The 8,404-nt window shown below is 45.3% G+C and overlaps 1 pseudogene; it reads right to left on the reverse strand.

The window, feature by feature from the left end:
- Positions 1–5,064: 5,064 nt before the first annotated feature.
- LOC146545457 (uncharacterized) lies at positions 5,065–8,404 on the reverse strand (annotated as a pseudogene).

An 8,404-nucleotide genomic window follows, 5' to 3' on the forward strand; every position in this document is an offset into this window, starting at 1 on the left:
AAGAGTAGGGATGTATATTTGTCTAGACCTGAATAACTTAGAGCCAGCTGCTCGTTATTTGTGCTTCCAGCAACATGCATGAAAATCCAGCTTGGTTCGGCACTCTTGAGGGGACTGTACATTTCACACTAATGATGGGTTTCTGTATGTGGGTTTTTGTGGTAGGTTTTTTTCTTTAATTGTGTTTTGTCAGAAGCAAGCTATGAAATTACATGCATATGTGTGCAGAGCAGAGGGTCAGAGCGAGACATGGCCTGAGAAAGATGTGTGTTGGGGCTGACAAACCATGCAGTGGGAGCCCAGAGTACTCTGTGGGGTGCCTGCAACTGCTTCAGCCTCCCCTGTACATCTGCGCTGGTAACTTTAGATGAGAGTGTGCCAACACATTTGTGTAGCTAGATCCATGCATTTGTGAAAATTGTTGTATTTGCAAACTCTAGAGGCTCAGAAATGTTCCCCCCCACACACAAAGCATTGGCATGTAGAAAACCACAAGTGCGTGTGGTTTCCACACACAAATCCACACAGAGATCCACATATATGCACACCTCTGCTGCCTGTAGGTTAGAAGCAGAGTGCTGGGCTGAGTGTGAAGACACTGCAGTTTGGGGTTTCACTTGCCAGGACAGCTGGAGATGGAAAATGACATTCCTTGGGAGAATTATCACTATGACCATGTGCATATTGAGACAGGGCAATGTGAGAATGTGCCTGTCACCAAGTGTGCCTCAGTTTTTCAAATTTGGCATGGGAGGGATGCTGGAGAATGCCTAAAGAAAGAACAAAGCTTCTGATAAATGCTGAAGAGATGCTGTGGGCCATTCCAATCGGCTGACCTTGCTCTTAACTCCTAATACCATCTCATCTTCCTGTACCTTTTAAATGTCTTCTCTTCATAACATACAAATAATGATTTAGGACTGAGAGAGTGTGAGAAGGGAGGGACTGTAAGAACAAGGAAGTAGCGGCCAAACCATCGAGGTACCAGGAGTCACTCCTGTGCCTGCCTCATGCCATCATCATGAAGAAAGCACTTTGTGCACCGATACATTGCAGAGGTGATGCCCATGGGCTGAGAGCTGCTGCCTTTCCTCTCAGAGCCACATATCCTTGCTACAGTGACCTCCCCCCCAGCGTGCCTACATCAGCAGCCCTATCCTTGCTCTGTGTCACCCTTGCTCTCACATTCCCAGGAGGCCTGTGAACAGCTGCTTCCCATTCTGCACTCCAACTTCTTTCCTCCACCAGACAGGGGGCTGAGGCTTGCTGTGGCCACCCAAACCCTTCCCATGTTGTGGCTGGGTGCCAGGTTCTCCCTGGAGGAGCAGGGAATTCCTCCCGCTGCCTCTGTGTGCGGGGTGAGTCTGCAGGGGACAGATGTCCTCTAGCCCCTCAGGTCTGCAGTTGGCCTCCTGCCCCTGCATCCCTGTTGGGCTGTGACTTTTGCTGCAGCTGTTTATCCCTTTCTGCAAGGTTTTGCCCTTTTTCTGACACTTCTTTTACCTTTCAGCCTCAAGAGAGAGGGATAATTCAGGGGTGCGGGGGATAAACAAGTGAGCACCACCTACGGAGATCAGGGTAGAACAACTCTATCCCAGAAAATGTTTACCAAACAGTGCTGAGTGTAGGGAGACAAATGGCATACCACCAGCAACAACCCAGGGCTAATTATAGTGGGACAGGATAAACCACCGGGCTTCTGGGCTGGCCACTCCATCCAAGCCTGAAAACATAGAGAGTGAAAAGCAGAACTGTATGTATATATTTAGTGTAACGTGGAATGCAGTAAGTAATTTCTTTCTAAAACCTCAGATACGTTACTTAAGAGTGCTACAGAAAAGCTAGATACAGACATCTTTGTGATGCTGTTAATCCTGGTGTTTTGCATTTGGCAGTGCATAATCCACCCATGAATATGGCATTGCACACCTCATTCCTAAGAAGAACGCTCTTGATGTTTGGGGTTTCTTAATATTTTTGTGAAGGTGAGAGTTACACCTTATTTTTCTAATTTTATATGGTAGAGTTTTATTCGTGATACATGGTTCATTTCATACACGTACTTACGATACATGGTTTATTTCAGTGTCATGAGGACTTGCAATTTTTGTTGGTTGCATGGACTCCAAGCTACTGGAATCATGTGATGATTGCACGAAAATCTGTACTTTCAGCTTTTCAAAAGATCTTCTTCTGACAAGTGAGCAAGCACAAAGGCCAAACAGGTTGGACAAAGCTGCTCAGTCTGGGGAAGAACTGGGTTCAAGCTAGGAGCTGCCTCCCCAGGGAATTTTGGATTACAGCTGATTTCAGCTCCTCAGTGGTCTTGGTTCAAATACTTAGAGAAATGGTGGGTATTTATAAAGGCTGATCTCTGCTGGTTGCTACTACTATTGGGAAAGAAAGTCCTGAGAGTGCCTTCCTGCACACATTGCTAGAGGTTTGGGCTCTGAATCTCTTCTAAGGAAGTCTCTTTTACTCTGTTCACTATGAAGGAGACTGATAGGAGAGCCTTATCACAGGCTTGAGGCTAATTTCTGCAAAAGAAAACCCAGACAGAAATATCTACATCTTAGATCTGCTCCTGTCACCTAGGTCTTTCAGGCACTTAGAAGTCCTTTTTTGGTACACGCTGAGATAAAACAAGCATGGAGGAGCCTGGAGAAGCTCTAGGATCAAGCCCTGCCCTGGGCCTGTCCCACCAGCCAGTTTCTGCTGGTGTGGCAAGAGAGCCAAGCCCTGACAGAGCAGCGTTCTCCAGCCAACACCCTTGATGGTGTAAAAGGGTACGTAAATGGGACGTGAATCTCTAGAATCACATCTTTAGTCTCCTGTGGAGGGTTTGCCTGTCTGAGCATTTATCCAAGCAGCAAGAAAACATCAGTGGATATGGCTCTGCTCTCCTCCTGGCATTAAGGATAACCTAGGTGGGCTGTGGTCCTTGGAAGCATGGTGGCTGTGAAGCACAAATAAATAAATCATCAGAGGAAGTTATGGACCCTGCTGATGGCATTAAAAATCATAAAAAAGGAAAAGAATGAGTACTGTAGATCTGGGAAGGCCTTGGAAAGTATACAGCACACTACTGCTATCTGGGGGCTCACAAACAGTGGCAGGAGGTACTTCTCGTCCTACAGCCACACCATCTCTAACCTCTCAGCTCATATGCTGAAAGGGCAGCACAAAATTTGCAAGGGAGACAACTCTCTTCAGTCTGCTACAGTGAAAGCACTCTGTAGGGAGCAGATTTTTATAAAGTGCAATCTCCCTTTTCCTTGCTGATCTCCTTGCATTCTCACAGATAAAGTCTACCTCTCTCTTGTAGGGGACCATTGCTTTACCATTTCCTTCAGCATTAATACTCTCTCTCTTCCCCAGATACCATCTACCTTTCCTCTCAGGTGGCTGAGTTGATGGATATGAAATTCAAAGCAAATGTTTTTTACTTCACTTTGAAGATTGCTGTTTTTGCTGTGGACCTGGAGAAGGATTTGTGTGCACTTAGTTGCTTTTTGTAACTTTGATAGTTGATCTGATAAAAGCTATTATTCCTGCCTTCAAGCGCTGTCCTATCCGAGTCTCAGGAAGAGTTTAAGGATGTTTTAATGGGTAGTTTTCCCCGTGGTTAGAATATGCTCACAGACTAAAATGGCCAAGAGAGGAGAAAATCTAGGGCAGGCTAGCCCACTTCTGTTTGAGGAGCCTGGCAAGGGAAGGGTCACAGAAGGACAGAAATCTCAGCAAACTTGGACAGAGGATTACCTGGAATCTTGCAGAATGTAGAGTGGGAGAAAAGACTTTTGAGAAGACAGAAGTTTCCTGATTATGCTTTAGATAGCTCCATTAAAAGGCTGGCAATGTCCAGGGAAAATTAGCTAGAAAGTGCATCCATCTTGCTCTTGGTTGTGGATTTGTAGGTGAATCAAGTGTTGATATATGTACTAACATGTGGTCCCAGGTCCTGAATGACCTTGGCACTGTGATGGACTTTTGATTCTAATGTTTCAGTTGTATTTCATCTAACAGACTAGGAACAAGCTGTTCTATCTGGACCTGATGATTGCACTGCTGTTGCTGATGATTAAAAATATATCCTTCAAAATACCTTGTCTGTCAGCAGTAGAAAGAGGAACTCTTATTTGGAGATCATTACTGCTTGTTTGCATGGGGCCAATGAAATTTCTTCACATTAACTGTTCCAGCTCATTACTGAAAAGTGTGTGGGATATTTCATTTCTCCCGAATCCATCCTCTTTGCCTCCTCAGCATTGGCTGCTTCTGATTTGGCTGTAATGGCTGGCAGTGGAGCACTGCCATCTACATATGGTTGTCTGTCATTGTCCTGTTCTCAATATATTTGCTGTAAGCCATGTGGCTATAAGCCTCTGTCTATCTGATTTTACTCAGCATCTCTACCATCCACCTTGCTGTAGGGCTGGAGCACCCAAGAGGAAGAGGGAAGACTGTCAAATCAAGTTGCATTGCAGCACAACTGTAGGGACACAGGAGATTAGCAGAGGGGTGTTGGGTGGTGCAGTGCTTGGGAGCTCTGGGCTGGAAATAAATAGTACATGTGACTCGGATGAGCTTATAGTGCTCCCAAGCACTTGCCTGGGCAAGGGTGTGGTTGGCATCCGATTGCTTTGACAGAACTGTAGGTACTATCCTAAACACTTCCTGTGAAACTATTTTAAAGTTTCTGTAAGTAGCTGGAAACTTCCCAGTGAGGATTGCAAGACTCAGATCCTGCCACAGAATCACGGAATCATAGAATCCTTAGAGTTGGAAGGGACCATTAAAGGTCATCTAGTCCAACTCCCCTGCTAGAAACAGGAACATCCATGCTAGATCATGTTGCTCAGAGCCCAGACCAGCCTGACCTTGAATGTCTCCAGAGATGGGGCATCCACCACCTCTCTGGGCAACCTGTTCCAGTGCCCCATCACCCTCAATGAAAAAGACTTTTTCCTTATATCCAACCTGAATCTACCCTTTTTTAGTTTGAAACCATTTCCCCTTGTTCTGTCACCACAGAACCTGCTAAAGACTCTGTCCCCTTCTTTTTCATAGCTGCCCTTTAGTTACTTGAAAGGTTGCTACCAGATCCCCTCCGAGCCTTCTCTTCTCCAGGCTGAACAGCCCCAGTTCTTTCAGCTTGTCCTTGTAGGAGAGGTGTTCCACCCCTTAGATCATCTTTATGGCCCTCCTCTGGATTCACTCCAACATGTCCATGTTTCTCCTGTAGTAAGGACTCCACATTTGGACGCAATATTCCAGGTGAGGTCTCACCAGCACAGAGTAGAGGGGCAGGATCACCTCCCTCAAACTGCTGGCCACCCTTCCTTTGATGCAGCCCAGGATATGGTTGGTCTTCTGGGCTGCAAGGGCACATTGCTGGCTTGCGTCCAGCTCCCCATCCACAGTACTTCCAAGCCCTTTTTGGCAGGGCTGCGCTCAATCCTTTCATCCCCTCTCTTGTATTGGTAGTGGGAGTTTCCTCAATCCAGATGTGAGACTTTGCACCTGACTTTGTTGAACCTCATGAGGTTCTCCTGGGCCCAGTACTCAAGCCTGTCTAGGTCTCTCTGAATGGCATCCTGTCTCTCAGGCACGTCCACTATGCCACATAGCTTGATGTCATCTTCAAACTTGCTAAGGGTACACTCAACCCCACTGTAAATGTCATTGATGAAGATATTAAAAAGTATCAATTCCAGCACCAACACCTGGGAAACTCATCACAGATCTCCATCCAGCCACTGAACCATTGACCACCACTCTCTGTACTCGATTCTGCAGCCAGTTCTTCATCCGTCAAACAATCCACCCATCAAATTCAAATCTTTTCAGTTTGGAGAGAAGGATATTGTGGGGTACTGTGTCGAAGGCTTTACTGAAGTTCAGATAGATGGCATCAGTATCTCTTCCCTTATCCACTGATGCAGTGACACCATCATAGAAGGCCAGTAGGTTGGTCAAGCAGGACTTGCCCTTGGTGAAGCCATGTTTTTTCTCCTGTATCACTCCCTGTCTTCCACGTACCTTAGCATAGCTTCTAGGAGGATCTGTTCCATGATCTTTCCTGGCACAGAGGTGAGACTGACAGATTGGTAGTTCCCTGGGTCATCCTTTTTACCCTTTTGAAAAATGGATATGATGTTGTCTTTTTTCCACTTACCAGGGACTTCACCTGACTGCCATGACTCTTCAAATATCATCTAGAGTGTTCTAGCAACTACATCAACCAATTCCCTCAGGACTCTGGGATACATCCCATCAGGAGTCACAGACTTGTGGATGTTCAGGTTCCTCAGGTGGTCACAAACCTGATCTTCTCTCACAGCAGGAGGTGCGTTGCTTTCTCAATCCCTTCCTTCGAAATAAATCATTCGAGGGCTGTGTGATGAATAGTTATCAGAGAAGACTGAGGCAAAAAAAATTAAGTGCCTCAGCCTTCTCCTTGTCTGTTGTTACCAGCTTGCCTGTGTTACTCACTAGTGGGGGTATTCCCTCTTGAGCTTTTCTTTTCTAGTTGAGGTACCTGTAGAAACCTTCCTTGTTCCTGGCACCCCTGGCCAAGTTTATTTCAAAATGAGCTGCGGCTTTCCTTACTCCATCCCTACACAGCCTAGCAGCTTCCTTATACTCTTACCATGGTATCTGTCCCTGCTTCCACTGCCTGTGCATTTTCTTCTTACTCTCTGGTTTGACTCGCAGGTCCCGCTTCAGCCATGCTGGTCTCTTGCCTTCTTTTCCTGACTTGCTACACCTAGGGATGGAGAGCTCTCATGTTCTGAGGAAAGCTTCCTTAAATATATGCCAGCTCTGCTCTGCACTTTTATCCATGAAGACAATTTCCCATGGGGTTTTGTTGACTCACTCCCTGAAGAGTTGGAAGTTAGCTTTCCTAAAATTTAGCATCCTAATTTTACACTTCGACTGTCTCATATACCTCAGGAGCGTGAACTCCACCATAGCATGATTGCTACAACTCAGGCAGCCATAGGCTTTTGACTTGTTCATGACTACTCTTTAGGGATAGCTCTTCACATCTATTCCTTTCCTGATATAGATGGCAATGCACCCGCCCCTTGTTCCTTGCCTGTCCCTTCTGAACACCTTGTAGCCGTCAAGAGCCACATGCACACAGAATTTGACCCAATCAACACATTACCTAGCTAACCACAACTTGGGTTTTAGTTTCAGGTGGGAGATAGATGGAGGCGTACTTTGGGCCATCAAGCTCTTTTGTATGGACTTTTTCTCTCCTGCTTGTAGCTCCTGCCGGCCGTACCATGAATTAGTCTCGGAAGGGCTCTAGCGAAGGCTCAGGCGGTCTGTGCTGCCCTCTCATGGACACTCGTAGGAAAGATTAAATTTCATCCGGTTTATTTCAACGTATCTCTAGCACCAGTTGTCACTCATGATTTCTGAAAAGGCAGAAAGGTTTGTGAACAACTTCTAGGAGGGCTCTGAAATATAACTGTGAAAACTAATTCTATTTACAGTTGTGTTGGACTCCTCCCAGCTCTTACCTTTCTTAAGGAGCCCTGCTTTTCATTTGGAAACATTCAGATATCTAACAGGGAAAAAGAGAGGGAGCTGTTGCTCTAGAGAACAGGTGGAACTTCTCCCATTTACACTTTCATCCATCCTGATGGACAGAGTTCTCATTGCTTTCAATACCACGGAGCAAACAGCAAACTGTTGACACTTCCTTTCCTTGGATCTCCTTGCAAAGAGACAGGATATTATGCTAGACCCAAGGGGATACTTGAAAAATAGCTGGATAGAATAGGCATCTTTTTGCTTTTCACAGGAACTCCTGTTGTTTATGTTTGTTTATATAGGTACATATATTGTTTATATAACTTTGAGTCAGTTTTAAAAATCAGTGACTCTCTGATCACTCACTCACCTGCACTTTAATATAGCCTTCTCCCTAATGTCTACTCACCTGCTCAAACACCAATGCCTCCTCAAGGTGAGGACAATTTTTCTTCAGTGTCTGGTGTGACGTGTTTTCCCCATTAACAAACAATTGTGCTATCCCATGCGTCTTTATTCATCTCTACTTCCTGTTTTATAGTAGAAGAGAAGCTGAGAGAAGGGAGGCAGGAAGGACAGAGTTCACTTCTTGTTCTTACAAACTACCTAGCCCTCAACTGAATCTCAGCTTTTAACTCTTCAGAAGATTTTCTAGGTATTGAACCAGGTGATTTCAAATAAGACATTTCCAATAAAGGCTTATAGTTTATAAGTTTATAGTGAAGTTTTCACAAGCAAGTGTAAACTGGTCATTGCACTCCCTTAGCTACATTATCTACATTTTCACTCTTGCAAACTGTACTAGTACCTGTCCACCATTGTAAGTCTGGCTCTGTGCAGACTGGTGTTTCTCCAT

This window comes from Meleagris gallopavo, chromosome 1 (assembly GCF_905368555.1).
Source record: "Meleagris gallopavo chromosome 1, MGAL_WU_HG_1.1, whole genome shotgun sequence".
In the NCBI taxonomy this organism is placed as follows: Eukaryota; Metazoa; Chordata; class Aves; order Galliformes; family Phasianidae; genus Meleagris; species Meleagris gallopavo.